The sequence below is a fragment of the Scyliorhinus torazame genome, chromosome 8 (genome assembly GCF_047496885.1).
Source record: "Scyliorhinus torazame isolate Kashiwa2021f chromosome 8, sScyTor2.1, whole genome shotgun sequence".
NCBI lineage: Eukaryota > Metazoa > Chordata > Chondrichthyes > Carcharhiniformes > Scyliorhinidae > Scyliorhinus > Scyliorhinus torazame.
The window spans coordinates 211,706,109-211,727,917 of NC_092714.1; positions in this window are offsets into that span (position 1 = coordinate 211,706,109).

A 21,809-nucleotide genomic window follows, 5' to 3' on the forward strand; every position below is an offset into this window, starting at 1 on the left:
AAGCCCGAGGATCAGGAGAGTTTTATTGATCAGCAACGGATGACCCAAAATCGATAAAGAGGGAGAAAGTAGAATACAGGAGTAAATTAGCCAGAAATATAAAAACATTGTGAGAGTTTCGACAAGTACATCAAAAGAGAGTAGTGAAAGTAAGTGTGGGTCCCTGAGATGCTGAAATAGAGTAAATTATATTGGGAATAAGGAAGTCATAGAGATGTTAAGCAAATATTTTGTGTGTATCTTCAAATATGTGATTGGCAAAAAAAGCAAATGTGATGTGGGAAAAAACGTTTTCACAAAGCAAGCGGTTTGTTTGGGTGTGCAATGCACTGGCTGGAAGTGTGGTGGAGGCAGGTTCAATCGAAGCATTCAAGAAGGCAATAGAAACAGTGTGCAAGGGTATGGGGAATGGAGAATGGCACTAAGTCATAAAGCTCATTGCAATGCAGACACAATGGGCTGAAATATCTCCTTCAGCGCCATTACAATTCTGTGATTCCAGAAGGCATAAAGAACATACCAGAAATATTCGGGAACCATTAGTCAAATAAGAGTGCAAAGTTTAGAACAATTAATACTCGCAAAGGAAAGGCTACTGGAGAATCATAGGATCCCTACAGCGCAGAAGGAGGCCATTCGGCCTGTCGAGTCGGCACCGACTCTCTGAAAGAGCACTCTCCCTAGGCCCAATTCCCTCACATGATCCCCGTAACCCCATCCAGGGACAATTTAGCATGGCCAATCCACCTAACCTGCACATCTTTGGACTGTGGGAGGGAACCGGAGCAAATGCACACAGACACGAGAAGAATATGCAAGCTCCACACAGACAGTCACCCGAGGTTGGAATTGATCCTGGGTTTCTGGCGCTGTGAGGCAGCAGTGCTACCCACTGTGCCACTGAAAGTAATGTAACTGAAAGCCACCAAATTCCCTGGTCCTGAGGGCCTATAATTCTAGGGTTTAAAAAAAGGCTGGCTGCAGGGATAGTGAAAGCATTAGTGGTGATTTTTGAAAATTCGCTAGATTCTGAGATGCTCCCAGTGGATTGAAAGGTAGAAACCGTGGCACTACTGTTCAAGAAAGGAGGGAGAGAAAAATAAGAGTACTATGGGCCAGTTAGCCTGACATCAGTCATCAGGAATTGCTGGAATCCATTATTAAATGCTATGATTCGATTCGGGACCTATAACTTTTAAAAGAAAAATAGAATACTCAGCGACTGATAGAAATACACCAAAGGTACCTACAGGTACAGGACTTTGTCCAGAGGCAGGTTCCAAGCTTCCCTCACCTCCCTCTAAGGGGACTACAGGATAAGGTGATGTCAAAAAAAGGGGTTGGGGTGGGGCGGGTCTTGGAAATATATAAGGAATTGATAGAATGGGAAGGGGTCCCAATTGGGGAGGTGAAAAGGAAGTGAGAGGAAGAGTTGGGAGGGGAGTTGGAAGTTTGACTATTGGAAAAGGCCTTGAGGAGAGTCAATTCCTCCTCGTCATGTGCCAGGCTTAGCCTGGACAAGGTGGTCCATAGGACACATATGTCTATGGCCCGGATGAGTAGGTTTTTGCGGAGGTGGAGGACAGGTGCGGGCGGTGTGGGGGAAGCCCGGTGAATCACGTACACATGTCTTGGGCTTGCCCGAAGCTGAGGGGATTGTGGCAGGGATTTGCGGACTTCATGTCTGAGGTCCTGGAAGGGAGGTTTACTCCGAGTCCAGAGATGGCAATATTTGGGGTGTCGGAGGATCCGGGGGCCCAGGAGGGGAGAGAGGCCGATATTTTGGCCTTTGCCACCCTGGTGGCCCAGAGACGGATTTTGCTGGAACGGAGGGACTCGGACCCTCCAATATCAGGGGTGTGGGTCAGCGACATGGCAGGGTGGGGTCAGTGACATGGCAGGGTTTCTCAGGCTGGAGAAGATTAAGTTTGCCTTAAGAGGTTCAATTCAGGGGTTCGCTCGGAGGTTGCAGCCGTTCATCGACTTCTTTAAGGAAAACTGACTGTCAGCAGAAGGGGGGGAGGGGGAAAAAAAAGGGAGGCACGGCATAAAGATTGGGAATCTAATATACGGACAGTCAGGAGGTAGGGCGGGGGGGGGGGGGGGAGTTGAATATGTTATTCTGATGTTGTTGCGTGATTGGACTGCTCTGTTGTTAAGAATGTTTAAATGTTAAAATTATAAATGCTTCAATAAAATGTTTTCTAAAAGAATAAATAAACCAAAGGACAAGATTTCTAGACTTTTACTACAACAAACACATAAAATTAGAAAAATCAAACACTGCTTAATAGGCAGCTGATACATCGAACTCGAGCAGAGATCATGGGCGGAATTCTCCGTTGGCTGACGCAGGTTTCACGAAATGCGATTAGGCAGAGAATAGATTCCGATGCCAAATTTGAGCCAAATTGCAATTCTCCGTCACCTCGACAACGGCGTAAATGCGGAATGCACGTACAGTAAACATCGTTTGCATGTCATTAGCAGCCTGACCCGGTATTCTCTGGAGCCTCTACCATGCTCCGCCTCTGATGGGCCTAGTTCCTGATGACGCGTTTCACTTGTGCTTTCAAAAATCATGAAACCGGCCTCGTGGCTGATGAGGGAGAGAGAGAGGGTACGGAAAGTGTCCAACATCATCATAGTTTGCTGATAGTTTGTGCCCCTGGCCAGGGGGCTTCTGCCAGGACCGGGGGAGTAGTGGGGGTGTGGCCAAGTGGGCTGTGGGGTCAGGGTGGATGGACACGGAACATTATTGCCGCAGCCGCCCAGGCAGCCATGCAGCTGCGCATACCGCTGACTGCCCACTGTGAACTTAGCGCCACAGGTCATATAGGTGTCCCCCCAGTGCACCCCGTGGGGTGCCTTCTGGCCCCAACTGACCCATCAGCTGTATGGGCGCACAGGACTTGCGAGGTGGGAACAATTATATTCCCCGTGTCCCTTGCACAATACGGGCTACCCCGCTACGGAGGCAGGGGAAGCTCAGTTAACATTGTATATAAGGTGGGCCAGTTCAGACATGCTTGGGTACCACTGGGAGCAGTGTACCTTACACACTTGTAAATAAATCTTTGTTACTTTTGTTACAGGTGTGGATTCCCCGTGTCTTCATAAAAAAAAAAAAAGTTGGATTTCTGCTGGCAGGAAGACATTGGAGTTTGATGGTGAGCTGGTTTTCCCACTGATCCATGTCAGGTACCCCATTTGCAAGAGTTCACATGTCATGAATACTCATTAAAAATGCAAGTTGCTGGAATCACCTTCTCCCTCCTAATTACGTGCTGCACCAGCAGACCGGTCTGAATCACAACCGGATTTGAGTGGCATGTAGCTGTCCACCTTCATGTCACTCATCACTTTAAGGCGAGTGCAGCCTGATCGGCAACAACACTGCTCTGGGTCATCAGCGATGCCAAAGAAGCAGTGTTAGACCAGACTGTTGGAGGTGCCTGATTGGGCTCATGGTGGGCACCATGAGTGCGCATTAGGGCTACTCACAGTGGTTGCCTGCTGTGTGCAGTCAGGCTACTCATGGTGGGTGCCATAGGTGTGCAGGAAGGCAGCTCACAATGTCTGCTGCGCTTCTCCTGGAGGAGAGCACTCATGGTGTGCCTTGGATCTCAGGCAGGGCTGCACTCAAAACAGAGACCAACATGGTGACTGGGGGTGTGATGGAGACATGAGGGTGAAGGATGTCAGGGAGGATGGTTTTGGTTGGGGGATGGGTTGTTGGGGAATGATGGCAGGTCAAGAGAACTTTGGGGGTGGGAAAGGTGTAAACTGCCATTGAAGATTAAAATGCAGACAAAGTGGGGGTCGGTTGGATTCATTTGGCAGGTTATTTGTGTGGCACAAGAGGACGGGTTGCAGAAGAGACTCATGGAGGGGGTGAAGGATATGATGCTGTGATCAGTCCAGAGGGAGCCGTGGGTCTGAGTGACAAGCAGTCATAGTTCAGGGACGAAGGCCAAAAATTCAGGGTGTGAGATTAAAGGCAGCCTGGGGCTCTGGGCCATGCTACAAGTCTATGCATCACATAAATGTCATGGTTGCTCTCCAAGCAAGACCTATGTGCTCAATGGGGGTCAGGTACACCATGGTGTATGGGGCGTGATCATACTCTCACGCCCAGTGGTGATGGGGTTGTCTGGCTCATTATTGGGCTGCTGGTGGGATGGTTTAATGACCAGGAAGCCAGTGGTGTGAAGAACATAGATTTTATTTAAGGTAACATAAAGTCCGTCCGCGGGTAGCAAACTATTTGCACTACACAATTCCACTTGGACAACCGACATGCAGGTCCATGTCCAGGCTGGCCTTTTAACTCGATTCTTTTGAGCCCCTGCCCAATAGCGGGGAAGCTCATATTCCACGAGCCCCACAGGGTAATCAATCATGATTTCCCCGGGCCTCGTGTGGATTATCACATTCTTCCCCCACCAAGCCCAAACGTTCTCCCTGTGTAACCAGCTGAGGAGGCTTTCTGCACCACTTCGCACTTGTCTGTGCTTCCGTCAGCTGTGGGTCTGGGTTGGGTGGCGTGTGACAGTTAGTAGACCGCCTTTTTCTCGATACAGTTATGACATCGTCCATCAGTGCGGATGCAACGGTGTCCATTTCTGAGTCGGAGTCGTCATCGTCTTGATGGTCCAAGTATTGGGCCATGATGGGTTGCACGCTGTGGCAATGTACCACTAGTTGTATTACATGTATTACGGTACTGCCCGTACCGTAGAGATACATGGGTAAATCCCTGCCTGCTGGCTCTGCCCAGTAGGTGGCGTATAAATGTGTGCGCTCGCCGGTGCTGCAGCCATTCTGGTTCCAGCTACAGGAGGCACAACATCTTTGCTCAATAAAGCCTCGATTATTCCACTACTCTCATCTTTGTGGTGATTTGATAGTGCATCAATTTATTGAACAAAGATTTTTTGAAACGATGGATCTCCGCATCAAGCCTGATCGCCTGCAGCTGAGCCCTCAAGCAGCCAATGCTACGTCCGCCTTTGACCACTAGCTAGCCTGCTTCAAAAGCTACCTCCAAATATCCGCTGAGGAACCCTTGAACTCGCAGTAGCACCAAGTCCTCTATTCACGGGTGAGCCATGACAATTTTCCTCTCATCCGGAATGCGCCCACTTACTCCAAAGTGATGGAGCTCCTGAAGTGACATTACGTTCGACCAGTCAATCAAGTATATGTCAGGCACCTCCTGGCACCGGAGAGTCTCTGGACCATTTCTGGTGTGCCCTGCACATCCTAGGTAGGAACTGTGACTGCCAGGCAGTTTTGGCAGTCCAGCACACCAAACTTTTGATTCAAGACGCTTACGTTATGGGCATGAAGTCTGCGTACGTCCGCCAGCGGCTACTGGAAGGGGGTACGCTTGATCTTGCGGGAACTAGGCAGCTCGCTAATTCGTTAGAAGTGGCCTCCCGTAACGTCCAGTCCTACGCCCACGACCGCACGGCACCCTCGTGGGCATCGTGGGCCCCACCAGCTGCCGACTCCAGCTCACCGCAAGCCTGCACCGCGCGGCAGCCAGACAACTCTGGGGGGCCCAAGTGCAATTTTTGCGGGTAAAACAAACACCCCAGGCAGCACTGCCCGGCGCGGAGCGCAACCTGCAACGGCTGTGGGAAGAAGGAACACTTTGCTTCCGTTTGCCAGGCCCGGTCGGTCGCCGCTGTTTCCAGGCTCGGTGTTCCTACACCCCCACGTGCGACCCACGGGCGCTGCCATCTTCCTCATCGCCAGCCACGTGCTGCCCCTGGGTGCTGCCATCTTCTTCACCGCAAGCCACGTGCGGCCCGTGGGCGCCGCCATCTTTGATGACGCCTGCCATGTGAGCCCCGTGGGCGCCGCCATCTTCGGCGCCATTTTGGACGGCGTCTCAGGACCCCTGCTCGTCTGGCCGTTCATTGCCTGCCGTTACCTCCACCACCGCTGACCAGCCTGGGACCTCCCAGCATCTGCCGAAGCTCACCTCTATCACCCTGGATCAGTCCCGCCCCGCAACCTCGCGACCGCGACAACGACGGTGAAGATCGATGGGCACGAGACGACCTGCCTTTTTGACTCCGGGAGCACAGAGAGCTTCATCCACCCCACTACAGTAAGGTGCTGCTCCCTCCCGGTACACCCCGTCACCCAGAAAATCTCACTGGCCTCCGGATCCCATTCCGTGGAAATCCGGGTGTACTGCATCGCGACCCTCACCGTCCAGGGCGTAGAGTTCAGCAACTTCCGGCTCTACGTCCTCCCCCGCCTCTGCGCTGCTCTGTCACTCAGCCTGGACGTTCAGTGCCATCTCCAAAGCCTAACCTTAAAATTCGGCGGACCCCTACCCCCCCCTCACCGTATGCGGCCTCACGACCCTTAAGTTTGATCCACCTTCCCTGTTTGCGAACCTCACCCCGGATTGCAAACCCATCGCCACTCGGAGCAGACGGTACAGTGCCCAGGACAGGACCTTCATCAGGTTGGATGTCCAACGGCTTCGGCGGGAAGGGGTCATTGAGGCCAGCAACAGCCCCTGGAGAGCTCAAGTAGTGGTGGTGAAGACTGGGGAGAAGCACAGGATGGTCATTGACTACAGTCAGACCATCAATCGGTACACGCAGCTCGACGTGTACCCCCTCCCACGCATATCTGACGTGGTCAATCAGATTGCGCAGTATCGCGTCTTTTCCACAGTGGACCTGAAGTCCGCCTACCACCAGCTCCCCATCCGCCCAGAGGACCGCCAATACACTGCATTCGAAGCAGATGGCCACCTCTATCACTTCCTTAGGGTTCCCTTCAGCGTCACTAATGGGGTCTCGGTCTTCCAGCGAGAGATGGACCGAATGGTTGACCGGTACAGACTGCGGGCCACCTTCCCGTACCGAGATAACGTCACCATCTGTGGCCACAATCAGCAGGACCACGACGCAAATCTCCAAAAATTCCTCCAGACTGCCAAACTCCTTAATCTCATGTACAAGAAGGAGAAATGCGTTCCGCACCAACAGCTTTGCCATCCTTGGCTACGTCGTGGAAAATGGAGTCCTAGGGCCCCACCCCGACCGCATGCGCCCCCTCATGGAACTCCCACTCCCCCACTGCCCCAAGGCCCTGAAACGATGCCTGGGGTTTTTCTACTACCATGCCCAGTGGGTCCCTAATTCTGCGGACAAGGCCCGCCCACTCATTCAGTCCACAGTTTTTCCCCTGACGGCTGAGGCCCGCCAGGCCTTCAACCGCATCAAGGCAGACATCGCCAAGGCCACGATGCACACGGTCAACGAGTCCCTCCCCTTCCAGGTGGAGAGCGATGCATCGGACGTAGCTCTGGCCACCACCCTGAACCAGGCGGGCAGGCCCGTGGCCTTCTTTTCCCGCACCCTCCATGCCTCCGAAATTCGGCACTCCTCTGTCGGAAAGGAGGCCCAAGCCATTGTGGAAGCTGTGTGACATTGGAGGCATTACCTGGCCGGCAGGAGATTCACTCTCCTCACTGACCAACGGTCGGTGCCTTTATGTTTAATAATACACCGCGGGGCAAGATCAAAAATGACAAGACCTTGAGGTGGAGGATCGAACTCTCCACCTGTAACTATGAGATCTTGTATCGCCCGGGGAAGCTCAATGAGCCCCCTGATGCCCTATCCCACGGTACATGTGCCAACGCACAAGTGGACCGTCTCCGGGCTCTCCACTATGACCTCTGCCATCCGGGGGTCACCCGGTTCTTCCATTTCATCAAGGCCCGCAACCTGCCCTACTCCATTGAGGAGGTCAGGACCGCCACCAGAGACTGCCAAGTCTGCGCAGAGTGCAAGCCGCACTTCTACCGGCCAGATCGAGTGCACCTGGTGAAGGCCTCCTGCCCCTTTTAGCGCCTCAGCATGGACTTCAAAAGGCCCCTCCCCTCCACCGACCGCAACACGTACTTTCTGAACGTGATTGATGAGTACTCCCGGTTCCTTTTCGCCATCCCCTGCCCCGACATGACTTCTGCCACGGTAATTAAAGCCCTCCACAGCATCTTCACTCTGTTCGATTTGCCCACCTACATCCACAGCGATCGGGGATCCTCTTTTATGAGCAATGAGCTGCGTCAGTTCCTGCTCAGCAAGGGCATCACCTCGAGCAGGATGACCAGCTACAACCCCCGGGGAAACGGGCAGGTGGAGAGGGAGAACGGGATGGTCTGGAAGGCCGTCCTGCTGGCTCTGCGGTCTAAAAATCTCCCTGTCTCCTGCTGGCAGGAGGTCCTCCCCGACGCGCTCCACTCCATCTGATCGCTCCTCTGCACAGAGACTAACGAGACGCCTCACGAACGGGTGTTTGCCTTCCCCAGGAAGTCCACCTCCGGGGTCTCGCTCCGAACATGGCTGACAGTTCCTGGGCCCGTCCTCCTTTGGAAGCATGTGCGGAACCATAAGTCGGACACCTTGGTCGAAAAAGTCCACCTCCTACATGTGAACCCGCAGTACGCCTACGCGGCACACCCCGACGGGCGCCAGGACACAGTCTCCCTCTGGGACCTGGCACCCGCTGGATCCCCACCCACGACCCACGACCTGACACCGCCCCCGCACCCCCCCCCGCCCCCGGTTGCCTCATTCACCCCTGCGCCACCTACCCTCCCTCCAGCAAACCTCACCGTAGCCCCCGCCCCAGTAGGATCCGTCCTCCCACTGGTTCCACTCAGGGGTGACGAAGACGAGGACAACACGCTCCCGGAGTTGCGGATGACCAAGTCGGTGCCCAGATCACCACCAGGACTGAGGTGATCGCAGAGGAGGGTCAAGGCCCCCGACAGACTTAACTTGTAATGTTTTCCACCACCCCCACCGGACTCTTTTTTTAACAGGGGGTGAATGTGGTAGTCACCACTAGTTGTATTACATGTATTATGGCACTGCCCATATAGTAGAGGTACATGGGTAAATCCCTGCCTGCTGGCTCCGCCCAGTAGGCGGAGTATAAATGTGCTGCAGCCGGTGCTGCAGCCATTCTGGTTCCAGCTACAGGAGGCACAAGATCTTTGCTCAATAAAGCCTCGATTATTCCACTACTCACGTCTTTGTGGTAATTGATAGTGCATCACACGCATTGGCTAAGGAGTGGTTCCCAGGGAGGTGGCAGTACTGACGTCCCTGGCCGGACATCCTCTAGTACAGGCTCTCATCTCTTCAGATGGTTAAGATGTTTCTGCAGAGTCTTCCCTTTGACCTTAGCCTTGTAGGGTATGGGTCCTATTCGCTCCAATACAGCCCCTCTCCGAAGTTGTGGACGTAAACAGCAGCCCCCGGTAGAAAGTTCTACCCTGACGACCTGTGGTCATGAAACATCCTTTACAAATCTTGCTTTCCTGCCCAGGTTTGGGTAAGTCAAGCTTAATTGGGTTCTGAGGCATCATCCCATCAGCAGCTCCACTGGTGCCACCCCAGTTGTGACATGTGGCGTAGTCCTATTGTTGAAAAGGAATCTCGTCTGACAAGTGTCCAGGGAGCCCATGGCCTGCTTTCGCAAGCCTCTCTTAAATGTTTGGACCACCCATTCGGCCAGGCCATTAGATGACAGGTGATACAGGGCAATTCGGATATGGCTGATTCAGTTCATATCTGGAAATGTGAACAGTGTCCCGTTATTGGTGATCAGCACTTCAGGAATCCCTTGAGTGCTGAATGAGCACCTTAGCTTCTTGATGGTGGCCTTCGATATGGTGGAGGCCATCCTATACACATCAATCCACTTAGAATGGGCATCCATAATGATTTGAAACATGGACCCCATAAAAGGCCCAGCGAAATTCGCATGCAACCTTTTCCAAGGACGCCCTGTCCATTCCCAGGGTTGAAGAGAGGCTGAAGGTGGGAGTTCCTGGTGCTCCTGACATTCCACGCAACTTCACACAATTCATTAGATGTCCCCATCGATTCCTGGCCACCAGATGTAGCCTCGTGTCAGCACCTTCATTTTTGTAGCCCCTGGGTGACCCTTGTGTAAGTCCTGCAGGATCAATTCCTGGCCTGGCAGTGGGATAACCACACGTGCTCCTCACAGGAGGATGCCGTCTTCGACAATCAGTTCCTGCTTCTTTTGGACATAGAGCTATGGGGCTACTGGGGGATTCCCTCATAATCCGCCATGCAGTAACATGTGGCAGTGCTTCGCCAATTTGGTATCCTTCTGCATCCATGCACGTATCCGTACGGCAGTCACCATCAGAGTGTCCATAAAATTTAAAGTCGCCATGACTTCATCCGTCACAGGTGGAGGTGGGGGGACTCACGGGCAGCAGAAGATGACTGAGGGCATCAGCGTGGGTTACCTGGACGATCTTCAAAGTACATTAAAACACTGCCAGTAAAAATGCCTAGCGCTGAATTTGGGCTGAGTCTATGGGGGGGGAAATCACCTAGTCCTCCTTAAAGAGGCCTGGCAGTGGCTTCTGGTCGATGATTATGAAGAAGTGTCGCCCATACACATACTGATGAAATTGCCGAAGTATTGCTGAAATTGTACAGGTCATTGGTGAGACCACACCTGGAAGAATATAGTACATAGCTTTGGTCTCTAAACTTAAAGAAGGATATTCTTGCCTTAGAAGGGTTGCAATGAAGGTTCACAAGATTGATTTCTGGATTTGGAAGGATGGCCTACGAAAAGATATTGAGTAGAGAAAACCAAATCGAGTGGGAGGGGGGGGGGAGGGGGGGGTGGACTTGAAGGAAATTAGGGGATATAGAAATTGGGCAGGAGAATGGAGTTGAGGTTGTGATCAGCCATTATCTTACTGAATGGTGGAGCTCGGTCCTATGTTTTTATGTTCTGAACCAGCAATCATTACAAAGACCACTGCAGGCTGGTCAAAAGAGGTAAGAAGACTTCTTAATAACATCATTTCTGTGGAGCTAGGGGATCTGTTCCTCCTGTTTCCATAAATATACATTATGCGGCCCCAACCCTGGTTCAGCAACTCTGCTTCCTCTTCCTATCTCAGGATCCATTGCCAGAACAGATTGGCCTTCACTGGCCAGCTGCAATGCGGTGCCTGTAATCTGTTGATCTGCAGCCCTTCAGTTTAATGCAACTGGAGACCAATTTCGAAGGACTTTCTTGGGTTATGGTGTCGACAATGAGCAGAGGTCATAAATTGTTCAAAATCCAGCCCTGCTAGCTTCATGCTTCCCCCAACATTTCTAGGATTTCATGCAAGAAGTGACATGAAACAGATTTGCCCAACAATGGCCAGAGAATGCAAATGGCATACATTATCTGGAAACAGGTAAAATACAGCAGAGAGTAAAATGAACTTCAGATAGCAATTAAAGCCATATTGCAAAGGGACCCTAGACTCAACTGAAAACTGGCATTTCATTCAATAAAGGATAGAAACACAGCATAAAGGAGACAGTGGAAATGCTATTCTGGTGCCTGTGCTAAAGGGGAGTAAATTCAGGACAAAAGACTTGGAGACAAAGGGCGCAATCTAATGGAAATATTTTTGAGTGTGGTAGTGAGCGTGAATTGCCGGGTGTTTTCCGACTGCCGACCCGGTGAGGTTGGCACCGGTATCTAACGTCAATTAGGGCATTTAATGATGCCCCACGGATTTCTCACTGGAACTAGCTGTCCCGCCAGCTACAGTGCACCAGAGGCATCAGAACCGCATTTTCAGCAGTCCGATGCACCGCTTAATGACAGCCCGGGTAGCCACATGGGCCTCGTTATATCGGTCTCTGATCTCCGTACTGGTGTCATTAGCCAAGACCTCAGCGGGTACCCCTAATCCCCCAAGAGACAAACGGTCATCCTCGGGTGTCCCTCAAAGACGCTGGGAATCTCCGACTGCCCCAGGATGTAGCTGTCATGCATACTCCATAGGAAGCATGATTTTGAGGTAGTGGTCGTATACGTGATGAACGTTCAGGGTGTGGAACCCTTTCTGTTAATGAAGGGTGCTCCCTGATTGCCCGCTACACACAAGGCAACATGCGTGCCAACCATTACCCCTGGACCTGGGGCATCCCGGCGATTAGGCGGCACAGTAGCACTGTGAAGCAACAGTGCTAACCATTGTGCTACTGTGCTGCCCTTCATTGCAGTGTTAATGTAAGTCTACTTGAGACACTAATAAAGCACTGTTGCTTCACAGTGCAAGGGTCCCAGGTGCGATTCCCGGCTTGGGTCACTGTCTGTGCAGAGTCTGCATGTTCTCCCCATGTCTTCATGGGTTTCCTCCGGGTGCTCTGTTTTCCTCCCACACATCCTGACAGACGTGTTTGTTAGGCGAATTGGACATTCTGAATTCTCCCTCAGTGTGACCGAACAGGCGCCCGAGTGTGGCGACTAGGAGCTTTTCACAGTAACTTCATTGCAGTGTTATTGTCAGCCTACTTGTGACACCAATAAAGATTATTATAGAATACCGGTGCCTGGGCATCTTGATGGGCTTGGTCCAGGTCAAAGTTTATATCGTCAGCTGCACGGGCCTATAGGGCATCCGTGATTTCATGGATGCACTTGTGGGCTGTTGGCTGGGGTGTACCGCACAAGTGCCCACTCAAGCCATGGAATGAGCCTGAGGCATAAGTGTTCAGGGCTGTAGTGACCTTGATGGCCACCGGGAATGGCTAACCTCCTCCTCCATGTGGTGCCAAGTCTGGAAGGATATGGCATAGGTGCCACACCGTCCCCTTGTTGAGGCGGAGCCACCTGCGGCACATGCTGTTCGACATCCCTTCAAATGGCCAGCAATGCCTGTCCACCTTGGGTCATCGTCGGCCGCCCCCTCTGGGTCCCTCACTGGCCTAATGGGCGGACAGGTCCTCAGGGTGTGGGGCGAGCCCCTGCACATGGGCACTGAACCCCAGACCCCTGCGGGAACAGTACCGGGACCGGGCTCAGGCACCCCTCCCTGATCCACACCTACCCTCTGGTCGCGTGGATGTCCCCGGTACTGAGGCCCAGTTCTTGGATGTTTGATTGTTGGCTGCTGCCCCTACGGTGTTGGAGCCTCCAGTCTTCAGGCAAAGTGGCCAGGCCTCCCAGTCTGACTGGGATGCCAGGCAGTAACACCCACCTGTGACATGGCATGTCTACCCACAGGAATCCACTTGGGTGCTGTGAAGTGCTCACATTACTAATATTGCCACCTCCCTATTAGTGATAGCCTTCAGCTTTGCAGCCAGAGGCCACCATGGTTACTGGGGGTTAAAGTGACCTGCACCGTATTACCATGGACAGGACCCTGTCCTGGAGGTGTTCGGCGGGACGGGCAGGCAGAATCTGAATTTGCCCCTGTATAGGTATACACGATCCGCGGGGTGGCATGTTGGACCCATGGGTGATGAGCCCCCCCCCCCCCCCTGCCCAGGAGCGCCCCTCCCCCCCCTCCACCGAGCACTGGGGCAGCAGCTCCCGTGCCCCTCGGCTGATGGCCCGATCTCCAAGATGTCTACTCACGTCCTCTGATCCCCTCAGCAGCCATTGCGATAGTTTTACGTTTTTAAGTAGGTGTGCTAAAAGGTGCCCGTGTGGCCACTTGCTGGGCAGCCGGTTAGGTCACAGGAAGCCGTTACATTGGGTCCTTCCCGTTAATGGGATGGAGGTTGTCCTTCATTGGTGGTTATTGGTTTCTCACCACGCCACGGCGGGATCTGGATCTTGCCAACGGGATTGGCCTGTTTGATCAGAAACTGACCGGCACATTCCCGATTTCAGACACTCCCGTGATCGAAGCAGCTCACTTGGATTCGTGCCCGGCCCGACTTGGCTGTTAGATCACACCCAAAGATTAGTTTTTACCACCCTGGCTGATGACATTTGGTGTTTGTCTATGACACCAATGGAACACAAGTGCAGCAAAGTCCATTCAACCAGCAGACTCATCTTTACCCACTGATGGAATTCTGAAGGTTCTGAGATGGATCTGCAGAATATTCTTTTTTTTTAAATGTATTTTATTACAAACATGTATCCAGTCAGGTTGCAGCAAATAAACTCCCCGTGAAACATACTTCCCAGCAATCAACTATTCAGTCTGTACAGAGTTTTTCCCTTTTTCATCCTCCCCCCCCCCACCCCTGTGACGAACATGGTCACAAACATCCCCCACCTTTTCTCAAACCCCCCTGCAGAGCCCCTTAACTTATACTTTATCTTCTCCAACCGCAGGAAGTCGTACAGGTCACCCAACCAAGCCGCTACCCCCGGTAGTGATGCCGATCGCCACTCCAGTAAAATTCGCTGCCGTGCAATCAGAGAGGTGAAGGCCACAATATCGGCCTTCCTCCTCTCCATGAGCTCCGGCTTCTCTGAAACCCCAAATATCACCACCAAAGGGTCAGGGCCCACCTCCTCCTCCACTATCCTGGCTAAGACCGCGAACACTCCCACCCAGAATCTCTCTAATTTTTCGCAACCCAAAACATGTGCGCATGATTTGCTGGCCCCCGCCCACACCTCTCACTCTCATCTGCTACCCCCTGAAAGAACCCGAGTCATATGCACCCTGTGCACCACCTTAAACTGTATCAGGCTCATCCTTGCACAGGAGGAGGTCCCGTTTAGCCTACACAGTGCCTCACTCCATACTCCGCAATTGATCTCCCCTCCCAACTCCGCAATTGATCTCCCCTCCCAACTATTTCTCCTTGATCTTTACCACCGGTCGCCCCCCTGCTCCCCCAGCCACTTGTATATATCCCCAATTCTTCCCTCCCCTTCCACATCCAGAAGCAGCAGTCACTCCAGCAGGGTGTATCCCGACAACCTAGGGAACCCCCTCCAGACCTTTAGCGCAAAGTCCCTAACCTCTGCAGAATATTCTGGCTCAGTCTCTAGTATAGAGGTGATTGACTGACTGGAGCAGAATTTCATGTTATGAAGTGGAGGGAACCATCAAAGCTTCCAGATTTATCGGGTGCTAATGGCTTGCCAAGGACAATCCATTGACAGCTGCAAGCAACATTCATACGTAAATGATTAAGGAGACCTTCACTTCATTTTACATCTGTCTATTCCTATCTACCTTTTCCCTTTTCCATTAACAAGATGCCTCCACCTGCAGTCACTCCTGTGTGAAACTGATTTATGGTGTTGCTAGTCTTGCTACCTCATCCTAATCACCGCTTTAGTTAAAAGTACATCTTCCAATCATAGAATATTTATTTGTGTTTCCCTCTCTCTCTCTCTTTATCTGAATGCTCTATGTAGTGTTTGGTTCCACCATGGTGCCAACATGTGATGCACTAAGCCTCTTATGTGCATTCACATATGATATATGTAAAAAGTCTTACAACACCAGGTTAAAGTCCAACAGGTTTGTTTCGATGTCACTAGGTTTCGGAGCGCTGGTGAGGAAGGAGCAGCGCTCCGAAAGCTAGTGACATCGAAACAAACCTGTTGGACTTTAACCTGGTGTTGTAAGACTTCTTACTGTGCTCACCCCAGTCCAACGCCGGCATCTCCACACCATGGATATATGTAAAGCCCTAGTGTGAACAAGCAAAGAACCAAATGAGAATTACAGGTACTGGAAAGCATGCCAAACTATGAGAAGAAATACAACCACTGAGTGTGGCATGACTCTTTGAGCATTCGTGACAGAAAAGATATTAATTGGTTGGTGCTGCCCTGTGAGCTCCCAATTGGAAGCAGGAGATCAGTCCCACGAGATCTGTATAAGGAGAGACAATGAGATTTCATCAGCGAAACCTCAAGGAACAACATCACAGAAGGAAGAAACCTCAAGCCTCCAGCTTGACGATGGAGTCCGATCCCCATTTGTGCCTGGTCAGTGCGATGGGGTAATGACGTCCTCCACAAGTCCACTACTAGGAGTTAGATAAGTATTAACAGTTTAACCTATGCTTGTGAACTTGTAATGGTAGCAAAGGAAGGTAGAATCATATATGTGCTTGTGATTCAGTGTATGATAGAACCTGTCTTGTAGTAGTGATCAGCATTGTGATTTTATCTTGTATTCAATAAAGAAGTGATTTGATTCAAAGTTATATTTGTTGTGTCTATCAATTGGCTGGAGCAAGTGTTTCGGTCAACATTTGCATCATTGATCTCCATCCAGGAGATCATTGAAGTGACATTGACAGTCAATGCCACCTTCCTTCTTTGTGCTCAGGCAACAGTTTCCTCCTCGTCCCAAACAGGATGCCCTTCCTGACCCCCATTTTGTGCAGTAAGTGAGGCCTAATGATCATGCTCAGGAAAATCAGTCACTTTCCACATTTAAGGTGGTCCTTCATAAGTCCTGGCCACTTATAGTTCCAGTATCAAATATATCTTTAAACAGATTTATGTCCACCCTGTCACACATTCTATGGAATTACTATTGGAAAATAGCTCCATTAGACCTAATTATGGATCTCAATATTACGAATCACCATATTGCTCAATCCAAGTTGAAAATTGAAAATAAAGGTTCTGTCAGTTGGCCACCCATGATCTGTTTTACTTGATTTTCAAATGGTACTCGAAATGGCTCCCACCCAAATGGCTTGTTATCCCATCCAAAACATTCACTTCTCCTAACCCCACAAAATCTTCAGATCAACTGCTCAGTAACATAGAACATAGAACATACGGTGCAGAAGGAGGCCATTCGGCACATCGAGTCTGCACCGACCCACTTAAGCCCTCACTTCCTATCCCCGTAACCTAATAATCCCTCCTAACCTTGTTGAATGGTAAGGGCAATTTAGCATGGCCAATCCACCTAACCTACACGTCTTTCGACTGTGGGAGGAAACCGGAGCACCTGGAGGAAACCCACGCAGACACGGGGAGACCGTGCAAACTCCGCACTGACAGTGACCCAGCGGGGAATCGAACGTGGGACCCTGGCGCTGTGAAGCCACAGTGCTAGCCACTTGTGCCAACCTGCCCGATCTGACCCCTGAATTCCTGAATTACCTCCACTCATCGCTTCAGAGGCTGAATTGTAGCTGGAATCCACGGAGGCACCATCGGATTCCGTCTCCTCTCCTCTGCAATGAATTGCTTGTATGTGCTATCTGAGCAATGGAAATCACCAAACATATTTCAGAGAAGCCCAAGCACAAGAATGGTTCAGCCGTCGGGCGAGAGGAATAATCATTGCGGCCGCCATCAGCCCGATCGGCACTCCATTTGAAAACCCCTCCACTGTATCATTTATTATTGATTTGTACTATGTTGTGTGACCATCAGTCTATCAAAGGAGAAACTCTGCTCGGGATCTACTGGGTGAAAATTATTTTGTATCGGCGCACTTTTAATTGTGACTTTCCAATTCCATTCATCCATTGTTGCAGCATTTATCAAGAGGCTGGTCGCAGAAAATAGGTAGAAATTGTATCTTGACTCAATAGTGCTCACTTAATGTCCCAAAATAGGTGATAAGGGCAAAATCCGCAGTGGTAATAATGTTTTGTTCAAATAGGTAAGCAATTTATCTAAAGATTAGTTTTGGGGGGGCAGGGGTAGGTGCAAATAATGGTCCATTTCTTACCCTGCAGATCATCAAATCTAAATCATACCCATATCGAGATAACTCACAAAGCTGACTTGAATTCTTTGTTCTCTGCCCAAAGGCACATTTCCACACTCTCCAACAGGTAGGCCCCAAATCCATCCCAGCCAAAACAGGGATCAAATCCATGCAGCTGGCACCAATTTGGTACTAGCTAGCCAACTATGCCCCCCCACCGGTCTCTGCCGCCATCCGGCCAAGCTCCTCCCCCCACACTGGCCCCTGCCGCCACCCGGCCAAGGAGTCCACGTTGCTGTGGCAACATGCTTCTTGTAGCCTGAAGCTATGAATAGTGATACCAAAGCCTTTGTTGCCCTTTTTACCACACGTGGGCTGACGAGGAATTTCCCCCACCCGTACCACCTGCGGTATATTGAAAAGATTTGCAGACTGATACTCAACCTGTTTGGCTGTGTTGTGAATGCAGCTTCCTTGGCCACCAAGTCCTGAACTGGGACTTGAACCTGGAGATTCTGGCATAGAGGGAGGAACCCTACCCAATGTGCCACAAGACCTCTTCGGTTAGTTGAAAGAATCGCATAAAGATTTAATTATAGGTTAGAAGGAAGTCAATGAAATGCCTCTCATGCGTCCGTGAAATCACACTATATTATGTGTTAATAAACTGTTCCATGAAAATATCATTAACATTTTTGACTGATGGAATTGATATTGTATAGAAAATTCACTAGATTTTTTTCAACTCAGACTAGTCAAATACTTACACGTAACAGCTGCAACATTCAGCTCCACAGTGCCTGCTGTATTCTTTTTAATTAACTCAAGGAATGTGGGCATTAGTAGCAAGGCCAACATTTGTTCTCCGGCCACATATAACTGATTAGCTTGCTAGGCCATTTCAGGGGGCAGCTAAGAGTCAATCATATTATTATTTATTCTGGACTAGGAATCCAGAGAGCTGGGTTAATGCTCTGGGGACCCAGGTACAAATCCCACCATGGCAGATGGTGAAATTTGAATTCAATAAAAATCTGGAATTATAAGTATAACGATGACCATGAAATCATTGTCAGTTGTCATAAAAACCCATCTGGTTCACTGATGTCCTTTATGGAAGGAACCCTGCCATCCTTAACTGGTCTGGCCTACATGTGATTCCAGACCCACAGCAATGTGGTTGACTCTTAAAATGCCCTCTGGAATACACTCAGTCAGTTGAAAAGAGGGATGGGCAATAAATGCCGGCCCAATCAGCGATGCCCTCATGAATGGAAAAAAAGTATTTGTTCTGAAGAAGAGTAACATATGACCCAATATTTTTTTTTAAATTAAAACTTAGAGTACCCAATTATTTGTTTTCCAATTAAGGGGCAATTTAGCGTGGCCAATCCACCTAACCTGCACATCTTTGGGTTGTGGGAGCGAAACCCACGTAAACACAGGGAGAACGTGCAAACTCCACATGGACAGTGACCCAGAGCTGGGATCGAACCTGTGACCTCGGCGCCGTGAGCCATCAGTGCTAACCACTGCATCACCGTGCTGCCCATATTTGACTCAATATTAACTGTTTCTCTCTCCACTCATGCTGCCAGGCCTGATGAGTTTTTTCAAACATTTTCTGTTTTTATTTCCAATTCTCAGCATCTGCAGCGCTTTATTTGTCTTTTAGTGTTTAAAGTGTTTTAGTGTCACTTCTCTTCCAGGAATGCTTACACATAAGAAGTCCTATTTTTCTCTCCAATGGGATTTCCGTTTGTCTCTTTCATCTCGTTTGCTTTCATTGCTTTCTATTTCCCTCCAGCTCTTTGATAAGGTGTTTACCAAAACTTGCTTTCAGAGCCACACCTTCTTCCTCAGCGATTGTCTACGGCTATAACCAATTCAACACAGATTCCAACTGAAGCTCCATCCTTCATGTTTTGAATCCACCCAGGGTTACAGGTACCTCCGGGATGTACAACATTCCTCGGAATGCTCGCTGTATCCTGAGATACACTCTCAGTGCAATGGGCAGCCACATGTCCACACTCGGCCTCTCTCTCTCCAACAGTACCCACTCACCTTTATCTCAAAGCAGTTCAGCGTCACGATTTTATTTAATCCTTCATCGCAGCAACATCTAAACAAAAAACCTTTTCTCTTTCTTTCAGGTGTTAAGATTGTGAAGAAGAGTAATATTCGGCTCACAACGTTAACTCTGTTTCTCTCTCCACAGGTGCTGTCATACCTGCTTGTCTTTTTTCAGCTCTTTCTGGCTCTTTGTCATCCACCCATCCGAATGATCATAACCCCAATTCTTCATTTACCAACAGTTCCATGCCTCATATTCCCTCTGTTACTATCAAGAAGACGGATTGTTGAACTACTACTGGCATCTATTGAACAGTGGTATTCACAGATAATATGGCAGCAGTTTGACCTTGTGTGGTAGATAGCTCAGCTTGCATGATTTCAGTCTGCACTGCCACTACAGCATGACATTCTGCAGTTTCTACTTGTTCTGCAATGGAAACTGATGTCAGCCATTGGACATAGGATAGTGGGTATGTCCATTGGTGTTCTTATGGAGCTGGCCACAACTTCCACACAGGAGAGGATGGGCCACGAGCTCTGCACAACGTCATGTGAAAAGTGGGTGTTGAACTCCTCCTTGCTTCTTGACATTGACTCAGTCAATGTGCCTACGCATCAGTCTTCTCCTGGAGGATCCTCATCAAAGTCCTCATCTGAATCCTTGGCAGCAGAACCCATGTGCGATATCCCCAGTCAGCAAGCTGAAACCTGTGCCATATTTGTCTCCTGCTCTGCCCTGCTGTAGGCCATCATGCCCAATGCCTCGCCACGTGCAAATCCTACCTCTAAGCAATCCTCTAATGTCTGTGCTGTGTCTGAGTTGGTGGCTATGAGTCTTAGAGCGAGTGGATGGTATTTCTACTTACTGCTGTCTTCCTGCTCTTCCACCTCTTCCACCATCCACCGGGATAGGTTGCAGTTATTAGGTATCTGAAAGGTGAAAGGTGAGGAAAGGCGGAAAAGTATAACATACATGCTTACACTTTCTGCAGCTTGTAAATCTGTAAGGGTTGCAGGATAAGAGGGAAGTAGGCTGGAAGAGGAAGTATTAGGTAGGACCATGCCTCCACCTTTGATTGTTTCAGCATTGCTACTGACCCTGACCTCAGTCATAATCATTCACAAGATCACAAGCACTGCCTCCTCCGTGGGTTAAAAACATGCAGCCATGGCTGGACCCCTAAAAGGTGCTGCTCCCTCCAGTTATGCACCACCTTGTTCTGCAAGAGAGATGGAAGTGTGTCAGCATGGTGCAGTGTGACACTCGTGGTTAAATAGCTGGAAAATTATGAACATTATCCATGAGTCACGTTTGCTAGAGGTTATTGTTGGATAAATGATAAGGGTGAGGGATGAATTAAGCAATTTCTGAGGCTAGTGGTTCAGTTGGTGGGGTTTGGCTTTTGAAAGTATAATCACTGACTTTGACCACTCTTATGAGGTGATTGAACTTTTTGTGTCACTACATCTGGGTCCTCACATTGACTGCGATGGTTACCTGGTTTCACTGTTTTTGCAATTCATGTCTGGAGGCTCCCTGGCCTGTATGGCTAGAAAATATCTAGCTTCACCATGCTGAGACCACATACGGAGTACTGTGTATGGTTTTGGTCTCCTGCCTGTAATTGTATTAGAAGCAGTTCAGAGAAACATAGAAAATAGAAGCAGGCGAGGAGATTCAGCCCTTCGAGCCTGCTCTGCCATTCATCATGATCATGGCTGTTCAAGTTCAACACCCTGATCCCATCTTCTGCCCCATATCCTTTGATCTTTAAGCCCCAAGAGCTATATCTAATTCCTTCTTGAAATTACACAACGTTTTGCCCTCAACTACTCTGTGGCAGCGAATTCCACAAATTCACCATTCTCTGGGTGAAGACATTACTCCTCACCTCAGTCTTAAAAGTGTACCCCTTATTCACAAAGTATGACTCCTAGTTCTGGACTCTTCCACCATCGGGAACATTCTTTCTGAATTTACCCTATCTAATCCTTTTAGAATTTTGTAAGTTTCTATGAGATCCCCTCTCACTCTTCTAAACTCCAATGAATAAATCCTAACCGATTTAGTCTCTCCTCATATGACAGTCCCACCAACCCAGGAATCAGCCTGGTATACCTTTGCTGCACTCCCTTCACGGCAAGATCATCCTTCCTCAGATAAGGACACAGATAAGTACAATTGCAATAAAACATCACTTTCCCTGTACTCAAATCCTCTTGCTATGAAGGCCAGCAT